The sequence below is a fragment of the Myotis yumanensis genome, unplaced genomic scaffold, assembly GCF_028538775.1.
Source record: "Myotis yumanensis isolate MYYU_CA2020_CCGP unplaced genomic scaffold, mMyoYum1.0.hap1 SCAF_4, whole genome shotgun sequence".
NCBI classification, from domain to species: Eukaryota; Metazoa; Chordata; class Mammalia; order Chiroptera; family Vespertilionidae; genus Myotis; species Myotis yumanensis.
The window spans coordinates 66,647,544-66,671,518 of record NW_027223755.1 but is presented as its reverse complement, the minus strand read 5'-3'; the positions used below and the strand labels follow the sequence as shown (position 1 = coordinate 66,671,518).

The following is a 23,975-nucleotide window of genomic DNA, read 5'->3' as shown; positions in this document are numbered from 1 at the left end:
TGGTGGATCTCCTAGATCCTAAACAAGTCTCTTCTTCCCTACCTTGTCTCCACCTTCAGTTACCAAATAATCTCCAACATTCACACCTCCACAGATATACTGAGCAAGGTCACCACAAGATGCAATTTGAAAAGTATCAATCTAGTCTACCTCCCTCAATTTGCAGAAGTTCGAGGAGCTTATATGGCTTGCTCAAGTTCTTTCTCACACATACAGAACAGATCTCTCTTTCTCTTGTATCTTTATCACTATCTCCCTTTCTCTGTGAATTTTTTCAACCCACATCATGAAATGAAGATTTGAATCTATCAGATGGAAAAGTTTTTGAAAGGAAAGTTTCTTGGCTTGCCTGTAGGACAAGCCCAGCCCACTGTCCATCTGTTGATACTCAATGAATATTAGTGGTTGGATATTCATCAAAGGATGCATCAATGTTTGTATATACCCAAGGTAACAATAAACAACTCAAAATGTAAGTGGGAAGTGGTACATTCATATTAGAAATCAGTTTGACATTTTGACATTAATGTTGAACTCCTACAGCTGAAAAACCACATAGCTCCTGTGGCCCAGAGACTCCTATCTTATGAATATATTTCCAAGAGAAACACATGCACATGTACAACAGATCTTTGTACTTTCAAGAATATTTTTAACAGCATTGTTCACTATAGAAAGAACCTATTCTGAATAGTGATTTTACCTTGGAGAGTTGATACTATGATGTGGTATATCTCACAGATGTTAAAATGAACAAACTATCATAGCAGACAAAAAACAGATGAATCTTGGCAATGCAATATTATAAAAAAATTAATTTACAAATATTACATATAGCATGATTTTTTTCATAAAGTTAAACAAAAATAAGTGTGTTTATATATGTGTGCAAATGTATATGTGTAATATACATGGAAGCAATAGATATGTATTTCACATATAGAAAGGAAGACAAGCCAATAACAAACACATGATTCAAGATAATACTTAGCCTAGATTGAGGGAGGCAAAAGATGCCAGTTGTTATTTCCAAGGTCTTAGCTTTTGCTTTAGGTTCTGGGTTCACAGTTAGACAAATAAATATGGAGCAACAAGGAGCATGTGATTTGAACCTAAGGCTGTGATTAATTCAATTCTGGGTCCTTAAGTCTAAAGGAAAAGAATAATAGTGAAGAACCCCAATAAATTTTAGGACAAAAAAATGGAGGAAAAACTTGTTTTTCTATCCCTCCATAAGCTCACCACATACACACTCACCTACTCTTGGTTTAAATATTGAAAGGAATATTAGCAATTATTTGATAATATTAGTAGCTTTTATAAAGATAAATAACTATTCTGCTACCTAAAGAGTACAAATGATAAATGATACCCAATTTGAAAATAACATGGACTTTCATGCCCCCAAGGAACAGAAAAATATGTATGATTCATTCAAATATGGGTATTTGCATATTACACTCACATACCCCCTCACCTAAAGAGGATACTAGTAAAATGGAAACTGAATAGTTTAAATTAGGCAGCCTTAGAATGCATTCCACTTCTAGTTTCACATCCCTAACAATACTAGCATGGAGCCCTCTCACCACCTTCACTCAGTTTTCTCCTCTGACCACGTGGGTAATTTGAACATATCGCCTAACCAGTTTTTATACCCCAGGCTCCCCATCAATTGTTGTGAGCATTAGAAAGTAAATGCAAATATTTTTTAGTACATGATCTAATACTTAGTGGCTTTCCAAGACATGCTGATTGAATTTTAATCTCAAAGTCGACAAGAAAAAGATTGTTGAGATGTGCATTCAGTAATATTTAAAGCAAGCTACAGAGTGATGATACCGATGTGTCCTTTAAAAATGGATAGCTAAGTCTCACTCCTCCCATTTCCCTACATCTGTTTATCCAGAAACAGAGAAAAAGAAAAATGCATACACATTTGTAATCTGTATGTGTAGTTTAGAGACTCTCTATTAAATCATCAATTCTCATTTATAGAATATTTTGAGTTTCAGAGTTGTTATTTTATTCTATGTGGCGCTACTATAATGAAGGTAATGAATTTCTGCTTCATTTTTGTGCTAGAATTCCATTAAAACATGTGCTAAAATTAGGGAATTAATAAACCATGAGAACTTAATTGCATTAATTATCCTTTCTCACCCTCAATGTTTTATAATGAAACTAAATAATGGATGCAATAATGGAACAAAGGAGAAGTTGGATTTTCACATTTTATAAACATGCTTACGAAAATAACTGTGCTGTTTTGTTTGGAATGGTAGTTAGGTTAATCATGTGCTGAGGAAAGAGAGAGCCCTATTACCTGGGGGCAGGCGAGGACAAAGAGGGGTGACTTTGAAATGATATACTGGGTGTCCTCCTTTGCGCTTATGTGGGGGAAGATGAGAAAACAAAGCTTTCAAAAGAATATTCATGTTTACAGATAATTATGAAACTTAAAGCAGATTTCCATTGCCCCTTTCCCAATGTGGCACATAAATTTGTTTAAGTTTCTGAGTGCAAGTCTACACAGATTGAGAAAACCCTTTCCAGGCTTTAATTAATGAAATATCCTGAACTTGATTCATGACCTAAAGACTATCTTAAAAAAGAGTGGAAAAGGCCAAACTAGACCAGTCTTTGCTCCCGAGAGGCACACTACTCACTAGACTGGGAGCCATGTGCTACAATCCCTAGATACTACCACTCAGGGTAAGTAGAATGCTGTCCTTGGACACTCTTCCTCACTGCCCTGTCTACACTACCACCACCTCCTCAACACAACATATAACTGAGACTGCAGATCCCTGACAACTGTGAAGTAAGTAGCACAGTGCATTTTTGGATGAGTGTTTCTCCAAACAATATCTTATTGAGTGAAAAATCTAAAATCTAAGAATTTAAGTGGAAGCTACATATTGGCTTTTCAGATCAACTTGTTTATCTGATAAGGAAAACTTTACATCACACATCTGAACAAAGGGCAAAATCAAGGTCAGTCTTCTCTCTCCGTTTACTGAAAATTTGGATCCTACATTGTTTGAGAATGAGAGAAAAAAATACATATGACTTATGAAGAATATGGTCAAATAAGGTATAAATTCAGAAAATAAATTATACTTCCTATAATTCAGAATAGGAATCTGAAGAAAACTTCCAAGAACTGTTTGACATCTTCAATAAAGTTCAAGAGACATGGCCTCTATGATATAAAAGATTGAAATAGCTAGTTGAAAAGTCAAATAAATGGGCTAAGGATTGGTTGCTAAAAATAAATGCTATGGCTAAGTTAAAATTCACGTTGGAGACTGTAGCAAGAAGTGTCCGTTCTAAGGAGATGTGTATCAGTGAAGTGTGTGAAAACTCAAGAGCTTCTCAGTGTCTGAAGAATGGGAGGAAATTAAAATAATGCAAGTGATGCCTGATGGAAAACAAAACATGCAAACAATTATGTAGTTTTCTTAAATGTAAAAGCAGAAGCATCAAAACAAAAACAACCAGAGATAAAGCACACCCCATATTTTCTGAGCAAATTGAAGACTTGTGTTCTGAGACTGACCGATTTACATAAGCCTATTAGTAAATTTTGAACTATAAGAACAAAATGAATTTCTGGTATGTTTTAAAACTATAAAAATAAAAAAATCTGCATATATTAGTTCACATTAGAAAAAAAGAGGGGGTAGATTTCTAACAAATGACCCAAACTAAGTGAGCTCTAGATAGGTTCACCATATTATAAAATACAAGGATTTAAGAAAAAACATGCAAATAATGATAAGAGAAGATTGTGACACAATTTTTTTAAAATTCTATACAAGCTGCTTTTCATGACTAAGGCAGAAAGAAATATGTTCTCAGACATGTGAGTGATCATAATATATAGTGTTTGCATGTTAATGTCAGGAGCTAATCCAATTGACCCACAAATAGAACATGATCAAGGATTCAGAGCTGCAGAACATTGTTATAAGAAGAAAAACTAGTTTTAAAAGGCAAGAGACTGGCATTTCCTCTCCTGCCTTCCTGCCCTCTGGAATGTTCTGTCATGACTGGAGCTTGACTATAAGGAGGAATCAATGTGCTAAGGGTAATGAGGCAACAAGGTAGAAGTTGCCGAAATTTCTAACTCTCAAAAGGCCTTTCCAGCCCTGGGCTTCCTAAAAGGAAAGGGGAAGGGAGGTAAAGAGAAGAGAGGAGAAAAGGAAGGAGAGAAGGTTCCATTTTCATCCAAATTGGATCCCACAACTATCAATCTCAGTGAGAAGATCTCTTCAGAATAACCCTTGTCAGACTTCTGGTTAAGATGACAGTGTAGGTAAGCAGGAGACTCACATCCTCCCACAGCCATATCAAAATTAAAACTAAACTACAGAACAACCGTCATTCAGAACCACTTGAAATTTGGCTAATTGGAAGTCCTACAACTAGGGACATAAAGAAGTCACATCAAGACTGGTAGAAGGGGTGGGGATGCAGAACAGGCTGGTCCACACCCACATGTGGTAGATAATTGGGAGGTATATCTTAGCTACAGAGGTCTCCCCTGAGGAGTAGCAGTCCCAGCCCCACACCAGGGTCCCCCAGCTCAGGGTTCCAGTGCCAGGAAGAAAAGTCCCCATAACTTTGGGCTGTAAAAACTAGTGGGCATTGAGGCTGAGGAAGAGAGAGGGCTGCTGGAGTACAAGGCAGTTCCTCTTAAAGGGCCTGTGCATTGACCGAATCAGACTCACTCCCTCTGAGCTCCAGCACTGGGGCAGCAGCTTGAAAGGGACCAGAAACATATGAGTAAGAACTGAATTATCTGGCATCAGGACGAGAGCTGAAGGGGTGGCTTTCTCCAAGACATAAGCACTGGCAGAGGCCATGGTTCCTTTGATGAGCCCTCCCTCTACAGAGCCAGCAGGTGACACTATATCTGAGACTCCATCAACCTGGCTCACCCTGTTGGTTCCACCCTTATAATTCCCTGAGATCATGCCCCACCCCAATTGCAGGCCCATTCAAGCTATTTCCAGTGGCTTTTTCATATGAATGGCCTGTCTTGACTCATGCTTCAGATTTCTCTAAATATCTTAAACAAGCAGCAGCTGCCCTCAGCTTGCCCTTTATCTCTCCTTAAGTGGCCCCAGGCTCTGCACTGGCAGTAGCTGGCCTTGCTTTGCAGCTTGGCCTGGACTGGGCACCTCCAAGCCCAGCACAAGTAGAGCTATCTGCAGATCACTTTGTAGCTCATGCTGGGTGGCCCCATGAAGAACACAGGTGACATCTGACCTTGGCCTGAACCTCCTGGGAGATCCCATAGCCAGAGCACTGAGTGGACAGCTTCAGACCATGTTGAAGCACCACCATTTAACCACCTCCACAAGTGACACACCTAAGGGGCAAACTCAGGGGGCAACAGAGCCTGCTGAAGTAAGTACTGCTCTTTGGAGTGGGCCCCTGCACAACTGATTCTCCATGGTGGCCTGAGGTCACAGCCAGTCCTTGCAGCTGATTGGCCTGGGGGTAAATCCCTTCCATTGATTTGCCAACAGCAATCAAGGCTCAATTACAACAGGGAAGTACACACAGCCACAATGGGGATACACCTGGAAGGCCCAGCTTGGGTCATCAGGAAGACTGTTCCACTGGACCCTACAGGACACCTACCACTTAAATCCACTGTACCAAACTTGGGAGATATAGCAGCTCTACCTGATAAACAGAAGCAAACACAGGGAGGCAGCCAATATGAGGAGGCAAAGAAACATCTCAAATGAAAGAATGGAACAAAACTCCAGAAAAAAACACAACAACAACTAAACAAAATGGAGACAAGCAATCCACCAGATGCAGAATTCAAAACACTTGTTATAAGGATGCTCAATTAACTTAGGGGATGAGTTGGTGAATTTAGTGATACCAACAAAGAGATAGGACACATAAAAATGGAAATAGAAAACATAAAAAAGAGTCATAAATGAAGAATATGTTAACTGAAATGAAGAATTTACAGGGAATCAATAGTAGAGGAGATGAAGCTGATAATTAAATAAGTTATTTGGAATCTAGGGAAGCAAAAACACCCAATCAGAACTGCTAAAAGAAAAAATAACCCCCCAAATATGAGGATAGTGTAAGGAGCCTCAATTTTAAGCATACTAACATTCACATCATGGGGATGCCAGGAGAGGAGAGAGAACAAGAAATAAAAAAAACTATTTGAAAAAATAATGACAGAAAACTTTCCTAACTAGCTGAAGTTAATAGACCAGGAAGCACAGAGAATCCAAAACAAGATGAACCCAAAAGACCCACACCAAGACACATCATAATTAAAATGCAAAATGTTAAAGACAAAGAGAGAACCTTCAAAGCAGCAAGAGAAAAGCAGTTAGTCACTTACAAGGGAGCTCCCTTAAGACTGTCAGCTGATTTCTCAACAGAAACTTTGCTGGTGAGAATGGAGTGGCAAGAAATATTCAAAGTGATGAATAGTAAGGCCCTACAACCAAGATTACTCTACCCAGCAAAGCTATCATTTAGTATCAAAGGACAGATACAACTCTTCCCAGACAAGAAAAAGCTAAAGCAATTCATCACCACCAAACCAGTATTATATGAAATGTTAAAGGGTCAAGAAGAAGAAGAAGAAGAAGAAGAAGAAGAAGAAGAAGACGATGACAATAAAATGGCAAGAAATACATATCTATTAGCATTTGAATCTAAAAAAAAACACACAAAATAAATGAACAAACAGAAAAGAAACAGACTTATAGATACAGACAGTTTGATGGTTGCCAGATGGGAGGGAGGTTGGGAGGATGGGTGCAAAAGGTGAAAGGATTAAGAAGTACAAATTGGGCCGGAACCGGTTTGGCTCAGTGGATAGAGCGTCGGCCTGTGGACTGGGGGGTCCCAGGTTCGATTCCGGTCAAGGGCATGTACCTGGGTTGCAGGCACATCCCCAGTGGGAGATGTGCAGGAGGCAGCTGATCGATGTTTCTCTCTCATCGATGTTTCTAACTCTCTATCTCTCTCCCTTCCTCTCTGTAAAAAATCAATAAAATATATTAAAAAAAAAAAAAGAAGTACAAATTGGTTGTTATGGTATAGTCATGGGGATATAAAGTACAGCATAGAAAAGACAGTCAATAACATTCTAAATCTATGTGTGGTTTCAGATGGGTGCTAGATTTCTGGATGATCACTTAGTAAGTTATCTAATGTCTAATCAATAAGATGTACACCTGAACCTAATATAATAATGTAAGTCACATGTAGTTGAAAAAATAAAAAAATATTAAAAAATAAAGTATTATCAAACAAAGAAAAAGGCAAGAAAATTATTTTTGTATCTGGTAAGAAAACTAAATAGAATGCAAAAAATACCTCTGAACATTAATAATAAAATTCTCTTCTTCATAAGAATATCTTGCTTCCATGAGCAGCATTGATAATCAATCATTTGTTAAAATATTATGAAGAGTCTGAATCTTTCTGAACACAGTGCTCTTTGACTTTATTACCAATTTATTAACATTTGCTTTAAGATAAAAGTATGTGATACCACAGGGTTAAAAAACAGGACTGTATGCTAGAGAAGATAATAGAATGGAAAATTTTTATTAAAAACTTAAACAAATGAGATTATCTAAAGATAAAGTTTTGGAGAAACTTTTAGTTAAGACTGATTTATTTTGACATATTCCTATTGTGAATATAGTTATGCATCTCATGAATACATAAAAAGCCCTCCTGTAACTAGGATGTTACAAGGCTGATATACATATGGACAGATTGGAAGGCAATATGCAAATTTTAAAAAATATATTTTATTGATTTTTTACAGAGAGGAAGGGAGAGGGATAGAGAGTTAGAAACATTAATGAGAGAGAAACATCGATCAGCTGCCTCCTGCACACCCCCTACTGGGGATGTGCCCACAACCAAGGTACATGCCCTTGACCAGAATCAAACTTGGGACCCTTCAGTCTGCAGGCCAATGCTCTATCCACTGAGCCAAACTGCTCAGGGCGGAAATATGCAAATTTGAAATGCTTTTTTTATGGTTACCAGTGACTAGTTTTCTTTCTTTTAAATGTAATTTTTATAATTTATAAAGGAAGAGAAGAAAAGACTGCATGATTTAAGGTGGAATATTAATTTCATATATTTTCATTAAACTAATTTAGAATTAAAGTTAATGTAATAACTTGTAAATAGTATTGATGACATGTTCTAATTCTATTTCCAATTCATACTAGACCATTATTTCTCTATTTAGTGAAGCCTCTCATGTTAATAATTTACTTCTTTGTGCCATGTTTTATTTCAACTCAAAACTATAAAAAGTATGGCCAAATCACAGATTCTTCATGGAATATAAAGATACTGGGATTCCCATAGTTTCTGCAATGTTATTTATCTTTGGGATATCTCTACAAGTCTTAAAAGTAAAAAAATAAATTGAAATCAGTGGATTAGAATTGCAATTTTTAACTGAACTTAATACGTTGAACTCAATTCATTTAAACTTATTTTTGCCAACTCAGATGTTAATGGCCTCAAGTCCAATTATTCTACAGAACTGTCTACCTGTAACAGCCTAATGCCAAGTATAAGGTTTTAATAGAAAAGCAAAGTATTTAATGGAATTGAAGATAAGCTGTGATTAAGTCATCCAGTGATGGACAGTGCTCTGGAGGATTCACCTTTCCTAATTACACAAATTTCAGCCAACCAACTCAGCCTAAATTTTCTCTAATTGGCTGTCACAGTTTTTAAACCATAACTGGCAAACTTAATTTACACTTAGTTAGAGTAATATTAGAAGTAGAAGGCTAATAAATGTGACCATGGTGGTCATTATCTGCATAACTGATCACAATGGCATCTACCATCATATAAAGAAACTAAATGTCAGAGAACAGAACAGTTTCCCTGGGCAACTTTAAAATAATGCCACCACTTATCTTTCGTTCTATCATTGTCAATATTTATCAGAAATGAAGACTCCTACTTTAGCTCCAAACTTACCTCCCATAATTCTTATTTAAAAATAAATACATCTAAAGGGCAAAACTAATTGTGAATCCATCTCAACAGGAATGCAATCTCTTATTTTAAGTCAAACTCTTTAATTTCTATTGTGTTTGAGACATTTTCCAATTTTAAGTCTATCCTATATAATAAAAGCGTAGTATGTAAATTGTCCCCTCAACCAGGAGTTTGTCTGGGAGTTTGACCAGGGGGCGGGGCCGGCCAGAGGAAGGGAGGGAGGCTCTGGCCAGCAGTGGTGGCTGGCAGCCGGGGGAAGGAAGGGAGTACCTGGACGGCAGCCAGCAGCCGCTAGGGACCTTACCAGTGCACAAATTTCGTGCACTGGGCCTCTAGTTTGTTATAACAACTTGGTATCTGACATTCAATCCAAGCAAAACCAGACAAGATTTTGTGAGGTGTGCTCCAGCTGTGAGGAGTATCCATTGCAAGTTCAAGTCCATTTCCAGGGCTCCGTCCCCTTTCAACCTCTACCCACCCCATTCTCTGTCTCTAGAACGGGGGCTTATTTCACTGTACCATTATCCCTAGATTGTCACATAGTTTCAAAGGTCCAATTGCTTCTATCTTTCTTAGTAGTATCCACAATAGTAATTAGACTTTTTCCAATAATTAAATCTGAACAAAACAAGGCTATTTTTGCTTTGCTTAAAATATATATATTAACTATTGCTCCCCTATCTTCATCTCCTAAATCAAATAACGAAAAATATAATTTTTAAAGAGAAAGCTTTTTATAAGTGTACAATATTTGAAGGAACTTCGGGAACGTACATATAAAACACAAGGGTCTATAAGGAGGTTAACATTAAGATAGAAGGAAGGGCTTTAGGAAAAAGGAGGAAGTAACTATGCCAACGGTACTATAATTGTTCTATTTGAATACTAAGGTAACTTGAAAGCTCCTAGATATTAAAAAAAGCAAAAAGCAATTGTAGAAATGTTATTAGATGATAAAAGAAAACACACTAGTAGTTCATATTTTCCAGGGCTCAAAATTCTAAAAACTAAAATCATTATCGCATGAATCTTTTTGAAAATGAACATTGAGTTATATAATGAAAAAAATCTTCATCTGAAGTTCTAAAAAAGGATAAGTAAATTTGTTTTCATTTCTAGGGTAATCATATATTTTTGAAGTTTTGCTTTTCCTATTAATGTAATTATTTTAAAAATTAAGGAAATCAAATTATTTTAACTGAACTATTTTTATATTTATATTCAGAAGCAGAATACAACATCATGACTTTATTTAAAAGACAGATAGATACTTTAAAATTATATATTTCAAGCTGACTGCTTTTTAAATTTGTTTGTTTGGGAACATTTAAAATGTGAAATGCAGTCACCAAACGTAATTTTATTTTGTTATTTTGGTAAATGCCATATTCAAGATTTTCTCCTTGATTCCACATGCTAATTTATATATATATTTTGTATACTTCACCTAACAGAACCCCTAATTCATATGCTCTTCATTTTATTTTGAGGCTTATATTGAGAAGGGTCTCCATGGGGTTACTAATTGAGAAGGGTTACTAATTTTTCAATTTTATTTATTTATTTATTGTTAATCCTCATCTGAGGATATTTTTTTCATTGAGTTTTTAGAGATAGTGGAAATGAAGGAGGAAGAAGAAGTGGAGGAGGAGGAAAAAAAAACAGGAGGAGGAGGAGTGGGGGAGAGAGAGAGAAAGAGAGAGAAACATAGATTTGTTCCACTTATTTATGCATTCATTGGTTGACTCCTGTATGTGCCCTGACCTGGGGATCAAACCTGCACCCTTGGCGTATTGGGAAGATGTTCAAACCAACTGAGCTACCCGGCCAGGGCTTATGATTTTTAATGAAGCATAATTATATGGGCTTCACTATCCGCTTTATTTATTTACTTGCTCACAAGTTTATATTATTCTTCAATCATTTTTGTCTTGCCAGAGCACAAGTTTAAATACTTATTTTACAGTGGTCTGTAAATATTGTATTTCTAAGTCTTAGCATATTTGTCAATGTCTTATTTTATAATCACCTTAAATGTTCATGTGACTGACTATAAGATATTAGGTTCAAAATCAATATCCCTCAGAATTTGTAATTTTGTCCCACTTAGTATCTCCTATTGTTAAGTCTAATGCAAACCTAATTCTTATTTCTGTCTTCCCCCGCCCCCCCTTTGGGGTTTTTTTTTCTTTATCCATGGTGTTCTCAAAATTTACCATTTCATGTTTAGCTTCACTCATTCAATAAATATTAATTGAGCACCTACTATGGGCCAAGCACTGTTTTATATGTTATGGATATAATAGTGAAGACAAAAGACAGATGTCTTTTATTATTTAATCCACTGGCCACTTGGTGGGCCCTTTGAATTAATGTTTATTTCACTTTGAAATGTTTTCTAAATAATTTATTTGATTACTTCTTCCATTTCACCCTCTCTGTTCTATGTGTTTGGAATGCTCATAAGACAGCTATATTGCACATTCTGACCCATCTTCCATAAAACATAAAATTTTAAGACATTTTTTACAAAAGCCATTTTTAATGTCTGTCTTTTGTTCCCTGTATTGAAGAAACCCTTGACTTTTTAAATTCAGTCTCTATCTGTGTCTACTGCCATTAAGCTAACTAATGAGATACTGAAATTTCTACTGAGATATTTAAATTGGTGTAAGTACTGTTGTTAATCCATGCTAATGCATGAATCAAATTCATCTGCTTTCTTTTTTCCCATCTGCTTTCTTTCTGTCATGAATTATTTTATTAAGATTATTTTAAAATTACCAATCTATAATAATAAAAGCATAATATGCTAATTAGACTGGACAGCCGAATGATCTTAGGACGTCATTCCGGACAAAGACTCAGTGGCTGGGGCTGAGGCAGAGGTGATTAGGGGGGATCAGGCAGGCAAAGTGGTTAGGGGCGATCAGGCATGCAGGCGAGCAGTTAGGGATGTTCAGGCAGACAGGCAGTCAGGCAGAGTGGTTAGGGGCAATCAGGCAGGCAGGTGAGCAGTTAGGGGTGATCAGGCAGGCAGGCAGGTGAGTGGTTAGGAGCCAGCAGTTCCGGATTGCGATAGGGATGTCCAAATGCTGGTTTAGGCCCAATCCCCTGAGGGATCCCAGATTGTGAGAGGGTGCAGGCTGGGCTGAGGATCGCCCCCCCCCCCCCCCCCCCGCATGAATTTTGTGCACCGGGCCTCTAGTGATTTATAATTACCAAGGTATCTATTTTTCTTCCAATAATGGCTTTGTAAAACAGACATCATCTCTTTATTATCAATTATAGCTTCTTTCACTATTTTCCTTCATTCAATTAACTAAATTTTCAGGTGTCAAGTCATCTATTTGGTGAATGTACTGACTCTGACAGAGATCAATTTCTGTGTGCGATCCTTGATTCTCTTTGTGTTCCAGAGTCAATGTCTGACTCTTGAGATGCATGCTGCTTTCTTGGATAGCTCCCTCAGGGGCTTGTGGAGAAGCCTGGGCATGTTTTGTGGGTGAGTTTGTTTGCAGCTCCATGCTCCTCCTGCAGGGCACGAACCACACAAGGGACTACCTCTCTGGTCTCACAACTACAGACTGTCATCACTTTATCATGACAGCAAACTGCTATTGCTCCCTGCTCAGCACCACTGGAGACTGGTTTTTCTCCTCAGAAAGGAATTACACTACTACAGATCCCCAGGTTTCAGAGGCCTCAACTGCTTCTTGCATTCACTGACTTTGAGGTTGCAGCTGCCTGCGAATCACTCCCACATCTACAGTGGTGTGCGCCTTCTTCCTTTTGTGTTCTGCCTTTTCTACAGTGTCGTTCTGCATGAATCAAATTCATCTGCTTTCTTTTGACCTAATGTCCTTTCCTTCTGTCATGAATTATTATTGTTTTATAATCAAGGTTATTTTTAAAAATACTGTTTCAGCCATTTTAAGAGATTTGGGGAAGCACAAACATTTGTTCAGCCAACCATCTTTATTCAATGACTTTCTCTTCATTCTAATTGAGCTAATTCAGCAATAAAAATATTTTTCGAAAAATGGTTACTTTTACCTAAAAATATGAAATCCAAAATATTGAATATAACCTTCATGAAATAAACATATAAAAGGCAAGCAAGCCAAGTCAGTTTTTTGTGTTTTTTTTGTGTGTGCTTGATATTCAACTATCGTCTCTTAACTCCAAATCTACTCTTCTTTCTTCTCTGTTTTTGTGATTCTGAGGCTGGGACTCTGCAAAGCAGTTTTTTGCTAGTTAGGTCATTTTTAGGCTCTGCCAAGAGGGTACAGTAGGCAGAGAGTAGACAAGAAGAGATAGAGATGTACTTTGCTACTAGGTTATTTCCTGTTTTCATTCCTTTTACTTTCAGCATCCCTGCCACTGGCTGACGGTTCCAATAGTGCAGTTAATTCCAGTTAGATTTTTTCCAGCACTGGCAGAACCAACATCACCATGGCCCCTCACAGTGATGTTGGACTCCCGTGTAGCCAACTGGTGCCCCTCCTCAAAGGTTTGGCTCCCAGCCCCATGCAGCGCCTTTGTGGCATTCCTGAAGCACTAATGCAGATCCCCAGAAATCGGAGTCCCACGCACTGAGCCCCTCATTCAAGCTTCTAAATTTTTACTAATCCTAAACTCTTCCCTTTATTTTCTTAGCCGTAGGGATGTTCTGTGAAACCTTACTTCTCCCTTTTATAGGTTTTGACTTCCTGGCTGACAATTCATTATATTAAATCCTGTTAAAATTGCTGTGCTTTCCATTTCCTAAATGAAGTCTGAGTAATACACTTCCCTCCTGATCACGGCTGTCTTCCAGTACCCAGTGTGACTTCAGTCTGTCAAAATGACCATTAATTTTATTGCATGTGTAATGCACTCTACACTATTTATTGAAACATTTAAAAATATGGTGAAAGAAAAATGAAATGGATCCCCTCTTCCTCATAATTTCAAAGCAGTTCATTCAAGTTGATTTTGAAGGGGCAAATAAATGTATTTCCTTAAGATTTTTCTCCAAACAAGTTTTTCTGCAGCCCCACAGCTCCAGAGTTACCACTACATCTCTTTGTAAATCATTTCATTCCAGTAGATTAATCATGGTTATCAAGCCTGGGAAAGTGTTAATGTCAAACAATGAATGCTATTAATTGAAGTATAATTGTGTCTATGTATTTACATTTCTTTAACTGTTGATCCAAAGTATACATCTTCTTTAAAATATGTAGCAAAAGATAGAAGAAACTATCAGATATTTATTAGGTTTATGTTTTATTTTTGTCGTAAATCAATAGATGCTGACCGGCTTTTCATAGGAAGACAGAAGGCAGGAAAGCAGAAAAGACCTCAATATGGATTGTGAGCCCTGGCATTCATCCTGCTGCCCTAAGTAATTAAATATCTGAATCCAAATGTACTGTCCATGGCAGCTCACTCTCAGCAGGTAGCCACATCACCAGTTTTAATAATCAATAACCTCAGATTTAAAAAAAAAAAACACCCACATATAAGGCCTAGACGTTTTCATAGTTGACTTGTCAACAGGTACCAAGTAGATAGGTATTTTGAGACCAGGACCACCTACTTCATGAAAAGTCTGGCTTTTAACATTAATATCTCACTCAGACTCGGCAGCTGGGAGAACATGGACAAAAGCCATGTTTTTCTAAGGTAATCACAGAATTAACAAAAGGAATTTGACAATTAGCGCCAGTACCATAAATGTATGCAACTACTGATTAGCAAGCTGAATATAGAGCAAAGGTGTAGGAAAATGACCATTATTCTCGCAAGATGATAATTTTACCACAAGGTTGGAACTGCCAGGCGTTGTTTGAGAATGCCCCAAATTAATACTAGGCTAGCCATGCAGCTTCAACGTAAAAATTGCTTCTAGGTTGAGCAAGTCAAGGTGAAAAGCTTATGTCTCTCTGTTCCATATAAAAGTGACTGTGTGACATATTCTGAAAGAAAATTTCACTAAGAACTTTATCTTTAAAAATGTTTCTGCTTCCCAAACAATAACCTTTTTTTGTTGTCCAAAGAAAACCAAGTAATTTTTTAAACCTAAGATTAATTTATTTAAGGAAAAATACTCCACAGAAAACTGCCTCTTCAAAAATTATTCTTTGAAGATTGCTATACGTTCTTTAAATATAGACATTGCAACACATTTTTAGCCAGCTGCATTTTTATCACTGTCTTCTGGTAAAAAGAAATCAATGATATGATTCTATAATCCCACCAAAATACTCTCTCTCATTAAAAATATTCTTAAAATTTAATTAAGAATATATTTATTACTTGAGAAATATTTTTTGAGCATCTTTTATATGGTATTCACTTTTCTAAGCAAAAGGTGAGACTTCCCAGGGATTACAAAGACAAATAAAAAGTTACTTTCTGTTTTTTTCTATTATTGAAATTCCAACTGTTTATCTTTTCTTAATATAACGATAGTCAGCTACTGAGAGAAACAGCAATTAATTGCTGAAAAGGAGTGAGTTCCTACATTGAAAATACTTGAAACCATGGGCAGAAAGGAGAGTCCAATGGAAGTAAATTCATGCTGACCTAACTTTATCAGCTTTTTCAACAAAATCACCATGTTTAAATGTAAAAGGTATCTATTAGGTTTCAATTAAATGCACATATGTTACTACTATTTTTACTCACCGCTATTGCTTATATCCCACTCCATTCCTTGGGTCCACTTTTCCACTTTCTGGAGTCCATCCTTTTATAGTTCTCTCAGCAATTATCTGTAAGAAATAAATTCCATTAGACTTTGTTTATACTTACTCTTGAATGATAATATAGTCTTGTATACCGGTAGAGCCTCTGGTTATGATTCCTTTTCCCTCAGCATTTAAAGATTTTATTCTAATGGCTTTTAGTATTAACACTAGGGGTGGAATAATCTCAGTGTAATTATTGCTACTTTGTAAGAAGTCTGTAAATCAAATCCCAATTTGATTCTCTCATTTTTTTACTTGAGGCCACACTATGTATGTTTCTGCAATTCTTGCCCCATTCAAAGGAATATGGCTAAGGGAACAAGTTGGGGGCTGAAAACTAGGCTAAGGGGTGCTCGCACTCAAGTCATGAAATTAAAGGACAGCATCATCAGAGGGCGCTGTTTTATATTTCACAAAAAAGGTGTCATATAGGGTGGTGGTGTCATCATACTGTATACAGGATTTTTACTTCTCATATTCACCACTTTGGTCACTATCTGTCAGAGGATCTATTTCTTTCTTCAATTCAGGAGATACTTTCTCATTACTTCAAATCTAGCCTCTTTCCCATTGTTATAATTTTTATTTTTAGAACACATATTAGGCATATGTTGGAACTTTTCAATCTATTTCCTGACCAGGTGAACTTCACTTTTAAAAAAAACCTCTTATTCCTAGAAGTGGGATCACTGGGTCAAATGGGAGTTCCATTTTTAGTTTTTTGAGGAAGCTCCATACTGTTCTCCACAGTGGCTGCACCAGTCTGCATTCCCACCAGCAGTGTAAAAGGGTTCCTTTTTCTCCACATCCTCTCCAACACTTGTTGTTTGTTGATTTGTTGATGATAGCCATTCTGACAGGTGTGAGGTGATACCGCATTGTCATTTTGATTTGCATCTCTCGTATAATTAGTGACTTTGAGCATGTTTTCATATGTCTTTCGGCCCTCTGTATATCCTCTTTCGTAAAGTGTCTATCTAGGTCCATTGCCCATTTTTTGATTGGATTGTTTATCCTGCTATTATTAAGTTTCATGAGTTCCTTGTAAATGTTGGAGATTAAACCCTTATCGGTGATAACATTGGCAAATATGTTCTCCCATGCAGTGGGTCTTCTTGTTTTGTTGATGGTTTCCTTTGCTATGCAAAAGCTTTTTATTTTAATGTAGTCCCATTTGTATATTTTCTCTTTAGTTTCCATTGCCCTAGGAGCAGTATCAGAGAAGAAATTCCTTTGACATATGTTTGCTATTTCTCTGCCTATGGATTCCTCTAGTATTTTTATGGTTTCCCGTCTTACGTTTAAGTCTTTTATTCATTTTGAGTTTATTTTTGTGTATGGTGTGAGTTGGTGGTCTAGTTTCATCTTTTTGCATGTATCTGTCCAATTTTCCCAACACCATTTATTGAAGAGACTGTCTTGACTCCATTGTATGCTCTTGCCTCCTTTGTCGAATATTAATTGGGCATAGTGCTTTGGGTCAATTTCTGGGTTCTCTATTCTATTCCATTGATCTATATGTCTGTTCTTGTGCCAGTACCAAGCTGTTTTAAGAACAGTGGCTTTGTAATACAGTTTGATATCTGGTATTGAGATCCCACCTACTTTGTTCTTCTTTCTCAGGATTGCTGCAGCTATTCGAGGTCTTTTTTTATTCCAGATGAATTTTTGGAACGTTCGCTCTGAAGCACCAATCAGAAAGGATATATGCACCCCTATGTTCATAGCAGCACAATTCACCATAGCTAAGATTTGGAAACAGCCTAAGTGCCCATCAGATGAGTGGATTAAAAAACTGTGGTACATCTACACAATGGAATACTAAGCTGCAGTAAAAAAGAAGGAACTCTTGCCTTTTGCAACAGCTTGGATGGAACTGGAGAGCATTATGCTAAGTGAAATAAGCCAGTCAGAGAAAGATAAATACCACATGATCTCACTCATTTGTGGAATATAGAGAACATAGACTGATGAACAGGGACAGATCCAAAGACAGAGAAACAGCAATCAGACTATTGATCCCCAGAGGGAAAGTAGGGGAGGGTGGGGGTAAGGGGAAGAGATCAACCAGAGGACTTGTATATGTGCATATGAGCCAAACCAATGGACATGGATAACGGGGGGGATGAGTAGGTGGGGAGGATGGGGGTTAATGGGGGGCGGGGAATGAGGACACATTTGTAATTCCTTAACTAATAAAGAATTTAAAGATAAAAAAAACTCTTAGTATTTTGTTTTGGGTCTTCTAATTTATTAATCATCTCCTTAGTTATGTGCATTTATTAATTAAAAAATTATGATAGTTTTTAGTCCTAGAATTTCTAATTCGTTCTTTTTTATTTTCCCTGTTCTGGAAAACATCTGTCTGTTTGTATGTCACAATTTCTTTTTCTTGTTTTATGAATGATACTTATTCTTTGACCTTTTAGGATTTTAAGAAATACTTTTTAAAAATCTGTTTTGAAAGATTGCCTTAGTATTTATATTTCTTCAAATGATAGTTTACCCACTTACTGAGTTTATTGGCCATCTTTCATTGTTTTGTGTTTATCTTCTTACCTGGTAAGCAAAACTTTCTTTATAGATTTCAGAGAGAGGGAAGGAGAGGAAAAGAGAGATAGAAACACCAATGATGAAAGAGAATCTTTTTTACTATTCTTTATCTAGCTTCTGTCACCAAGCTGAATATAAAGTACATTTTCCACTTCTAAATCACCCTCTAGAAATTTTCTTCTTATTCACCGTAGTAGAGAAGATGAAAGTGATTAGAATTTCTATCCTCAAACTAGACCCTGGTTATAGCTGACAAGTCTATATTCCAATAGGAATAAAATTTTAATGATTGCTATCTTGCTGGCTTCCTACATAATACAAAGACAAACTGTGAACTGTGTCCATTTGAAAAATGAAAATATTTCATTAAGTATATCCAAGTTATTCTATTGTCAAAATAAACTGTCACTAAACCAATACATTTCTCCCGTTTCCTAAGCCCTTGGTTATGTGAAGGTGATAAGTAAACCTTTCCTCTGATCTCCACTGCAAATAATAAGAGAGACAGTGTCTAATTATTCACTTGGAACTGATGATAGATACCATCTGTTTCTTGTTACCAAAACCATGTGGCTGTAACATAGAAGTTAGTTGTCGATGATGACGGAATTACTCCTTTGAATCAACATTGAGGTTGCCTCTAAAATCTTCCTTCACAGAAAGTTTTTATTTTAAGTGTTGGAGGGTTGAAAGGCACTCAGGTTGTAGCTTTACCTTCTCTAAATTACAACTGCTGCCTCGGTACCATGAATCCATTTTCATTACTCATTCTTTGAAAGCAAGCATTTGACCCCTCTGGGGATTACCAGTGCGCAAAGGAACACAGTGATGAGCACAGGAAGAAGCTGCAGGTGCTGGGAGGAATCCCCAACTCTTCTTCGCCAGTGTGCTGCTGGTATCTGTCCTTACCTGTGTCAACTTCCTCTTCCTTCACACATGCTACTGCCTCCCATAACTCAAGGGCATTTATATAATTTACTAAGTCAGAAAAGTTTTGAGACTAAAGGGGACTATTATTATTTAGGACAAGACAGGAGGTATAAACTGATAACAATCATTTAGTCTTACTACTACAGGTAAATATATAGTTAATGCTTATCAGCCTGTTATTACACTACTATCTCCCCAGTAATTTTGGTTATCTGAAGCCCACTGTCTAATGAGAACTCATGATAGCAAAATACCTTGAGTCTTTGCATGTTCTTGAAAGTTGTATTCAGCATTTATTCTTGCAGTTCAGGTAGAAAACAAATAAAATGTGATTCACATTTACTTATTTTTAGTACAATTTTTATAACAGCCTATCGAGATATAATTCACATACAATATACTATACCCATTTAAAATTTACAATTCAATGCTTTTTAGTATATTTGCAAGGTTGTTCCATCATCACCATAATCAATTTTAGAATATTTCCATCACTACAAAAAAAGTCCCCATTATCAATTACTACACAGTTCTCCTCAACTCTTCCATCCCTAGGAAACCACTATTCTCTGTCTCTATAGATTTACCTATTATAAGCATTTCCTATAAATGGAATTATGACCTTTTGTGACTGGTTTCTTTCACTTAGCACAATGTTTTTAAGGATTAGAAATGTTATAAAAGGTATTAATTAGTATTTTGTTCCTTTTTAATGATGAATTATAGTCCACTTTATATGTAGAATAAACAAAATTAACATTTATCTGGAAATAAGAGCTGACAAAACTTTCTAATAAATACTTTGACTAAATTTTTTTTCACTATTACCATTACACTTGATATAGTTATTGTATGAAGTATGATATATAGAATTAATACTCATTATAATGTATGTAATAAATATATACTATTTAATATAACAATAAAACATTTGCTATTTTAATAGAAGGAAGTATTTTATACTATATTTAATATAAAATACTTAATATTATCAATATGGAGACTTTATCAAATATGAAAAAATAATGGGCCCTAGTAGAGGTTCAGGCATACATACAAGTGGTAAGGACAGAAATATGGTTCATAGCAAAAAACAAACAAACAAAAACAAAGAAAGGTGAACAAACTCATAGATACAGAGAGGGGAGTGAGATTGGGGCACTGGGTGAAAGAGGGGAAGGGATTATGAAGCACAAATTGGTAGTTACAAAATAGTCACAGGGAAATGAGTAAAGCATAGGAAATGTAGTTGATAATATTGTGATAACTATAAATGGGGACTATAGGGATAATGGAAATATCAAGGGGGACACTATGGAAAATATGTGATTACCTGACCACTAAACAGTACAACCGAAACCAATACATAATAAAATTAAAAAGTAAAATATAAAAAAATAAAAATACTTCGTGGAAATTTTTTTTCTGCCTATGGGGGCAGTAACATATCACCTTTCAGTGTACAATCATTATAACACCTTAAATATTACATTTTTTCCAGAACTAAGTGCCATTACATTCAGAGTGACAAAGCACTAGCAGCAAGTTTTCCAAGGGACAAATGGTTAAAACTCCTGAGGTAAAGAATGTGCTTGAGAAATAGTTAACATATCAATTCCAATAATCAAGGCACAAACTATTCATCTCTCATGCTTCTCTTATCATCACCACCAGTAACTACAATTTTGTTTGATGGATGTTTGAGTGTTTCTCTAGAACTTAAATTTAAAAATTACTTTAGTATTATACATAATTTTTCTTTGGTTGTATGAACAGTAAGATTAACTCAAAGCAGATATAGTAATGGTATGTTTGTGCAGAAAAACATCATTCCATGATTATTGCTTGATGTAGAGCTGCAGAATGTTCAGTAGAACAGTTTTCCACACACATAAGATGCTTGCCCTTGTGAAGGTTTAGGATAAGGGCTGGTTTGTAAGCCTGGCTGTTCATGGGATCATCTAGGGAGTATTTAAAATGTACTGATACCTAAGCTTAACCCTCAGAGATTCTGACTTTGTTGGTCAAAGGTGGGATTGAGCATTAGTTTTGTAAAAGCATGCCAGGTCATTCTAACGTGCAGCCAAAGCTGAGATCTACTGTTCTAGAGAGGGATGGTTTGACCAATACACGTCAGAGCCATGTGTCAGATCTGGCTTGGACATTGTTCTCTTGCATTTAAACAAGAGTGAAGGAAGTCAGTATGGATTAAAAGTTAGGACTTAAGGGAATTATCACTTAGCATCCTTTACTCTCTCTATGAAGTTAAAGGTAAAAATCTTCCACTGAGAGTGACGACAAAAGGAGACTTAAGAAAAGGATGAGGATCTGGATGGTTTATCCCAACAGCTGGAAGAGGGAATTGACACAGATATATTGTCAGGGAAATTTGAGGACTCAGATAAGGTCAGAAACTATTTGTATCTATACTTGATTTTCTGTCATAGATGGAGAGAAGTGTGTATGTACTATCTTACCAACAAAATGTGAATTATTCTCATTTTCGTTTTAATCTTTGAGATCATGGTATGGTGTTGGTAATGCTAATCTGTACAGACCGAATAAGCAGCATAAAAAAAGGCTGGAACTCAGTGCCATCCCAGCCTAGCTGGGATATTTCTATAGGAAAATTTGATTCCTACATGCATGTTGCATACACACCAGCCCTTCTAGGCTTTAAGTCACTTGTGACTGCAATGGGGCCCTTAGTTTAACAACAGAATTTGAGATAAGAAGCTGCATTCTGTTTTTATATGCCTCTCAGCATGTATGGCAGAGCTGGGTAACTTTGGTGTATTGAGTATCACTGGAGAGATGAGTATCATTTAAGAAAAGGATTTAATGTTTTCTTTCCTAAAACTGTCCTCAAGTGGTAAATATAAGCAAACTTAATGTTCCAGAAAGTCATCTGTGACAGTCACACTGTATTAGGAATGTTACTGTTTGCCTTTATTTCAGGAACACAAAACAACTCCTACAATGATTTGAAAAGGGGAGGGAGGTGAAACAATAATGTCCCCAGACAAGAGCTATAATAAAAATGCTTAAATGCTGGAAATAAGCAACACACATCTATTGAGAATGTATAGGTCTTTCTGCAAAGACCATCTATGATAATAAAAGCGTAATATGCAAATCGACTGAAAAGCCGAACATCACAATGACCGTCTGGATGACCACACTATGACATGCACTAGTGCCAGGCCAGCCAAGGTGGGTGTGATATGATTGGTTGGGGCTAGGGCCTGCCATCACCCACAATTGCCCCGCAGAGGGAGGCCTAGGCCACCGGCTGGTGGGGCGATCAATCAAGGGGGAAAGGAGGGGAGGCAGTAGACTCTGGCAGCGCCAGGCCCAGGTGGGTGTGGGCAGGGGCTGGGGCTGGATGTCAGCAGCCAGGGGAAGCCCAGGTGCCGGCAGCCAGAGGGAAGCCCACATCCCGGGTGCTGGCAGTGGAGGGAAGCCCAGGCCCCAGGTGCCAGTAGCCGGAGGGAAGCCCGGGTGCTGGTAGCCAGAGGGAAGGAAAACCTACCCTTGCATGAATTTCGTGCATTGGGCCTCTAGTTCAATATAATATATAGGTATAGAAAGTTGACCAATAATTCATGGCCATAGAAAATACATTGTACAATGATGAGCACCATGGAATTGCTTCAGCGATACACTAATTTCAAATTTCCCTTTCTTGGTTCAGAAAATTACATCCTAGGAAGGGTAAGACCTCTCTAAGGCACAGTTTATTCAACAAAAAAATGTACTGAGTACCTTTTTAGCTACTGACACTGTAAAGTGGTGAGAAAGTAAACAGAATAAGGTACTCTCTACTTTCAGAGAGCAGTTACTCTGTGAGGTCTCCTCACAACCCAGTATTCTTTCTGCTACATGTCACACAAAACAGGAACTAAGTCACAAGGAAGTTAGGCACAAAGACACTTACCTCGGTTTCCATCAAGATCGCCTTTGGAGACATGATCCTTTGCAGATGCCCACAGAATAGGTGTTGACTAAAGGAAAGAGTCTATAAAAAGAAAGGAATGTGGTAAATATGCACTATAATGGATACAGTTGGGCACACAGTAGTGAGAAATATAGAAAAAAGGGTTCAAATCAGAAAAGGGAACTATGATTTTGTTGTCTAGTCCAAAGATTGGCTTAGCTAGAGTGGAGGGACTTTTAGTTAAGATGAGACCAAAGATGAGACCAAAGATGAGACCAAAGATGAGAGGGAACCAGACCTATGTAAATCCTCGAGTCTGAAGCTGTCACCCTTTTACTTTACTCCATGGACAAAAGAGGTGCACCAGAGTGGTATGCAGGTGAAAACCATATGAATGGAGTATTTCAGGAGGGCTGCTCTGGTTATGTGGAAGATAGACTGGAGTCAAGAAAAGAAGGCAAAACCAGTAAATGAGCTACTATCGCAGTGCTGGTGAGCAATGGAGGGTCTAGAAGAGTTAAGGAGGAGGATTATGGGAGAGAAAGAAGGAGCTATTTGAGAGAAATTCAAAAGAAAAAACAAGGGCCTGAATTTGGTACTAAAACCACCTTAGGAACTAATCCTGGAAGAAAGAGGAAAGTCTTAATTTAAGATCTCTACATATGAGAGTTCACATATTTTGAGCTGATAGCTGAAGTCACAGAAACAGGTATCTTAATTAAGCAAGTTAGCAAATATATTAAGGATTTTCTCATTTCAGATTGGATTTAGGA

The 23,975-nt window shown here is 37.0% G+C and overlaps 1 protein-coding gene across 2 annotated transcripts in view; it reads right to left on the bottom strand.

Moving 5' to 3' along the window:
* The window catches only part of KCNN2 (potassium calcium-activated channel subfamily N member 2), a 356,145-nt gene that overhangs the window by 245,648 nt on the left and 86,522 nt on the right, over nucleotides 1-23,975 (bottom strand). For both annotated transcript variants that reach the window (XM_070412476.1, XM_070412475.1), the window contains 2 exons: nucleotides 23,203-23,283; nucleotides 15,721-15,806 (listed from right to left, as the gene is read on the bottom strand). The gene's annotated coding sequence lies outside the window, so the exon portion shown is untranslated. The remainder of the gene's footprint in view (nucleotides 1-15,720; nucleotides 15,807-23,202; nucleotides 23,284-23,975) is intronic.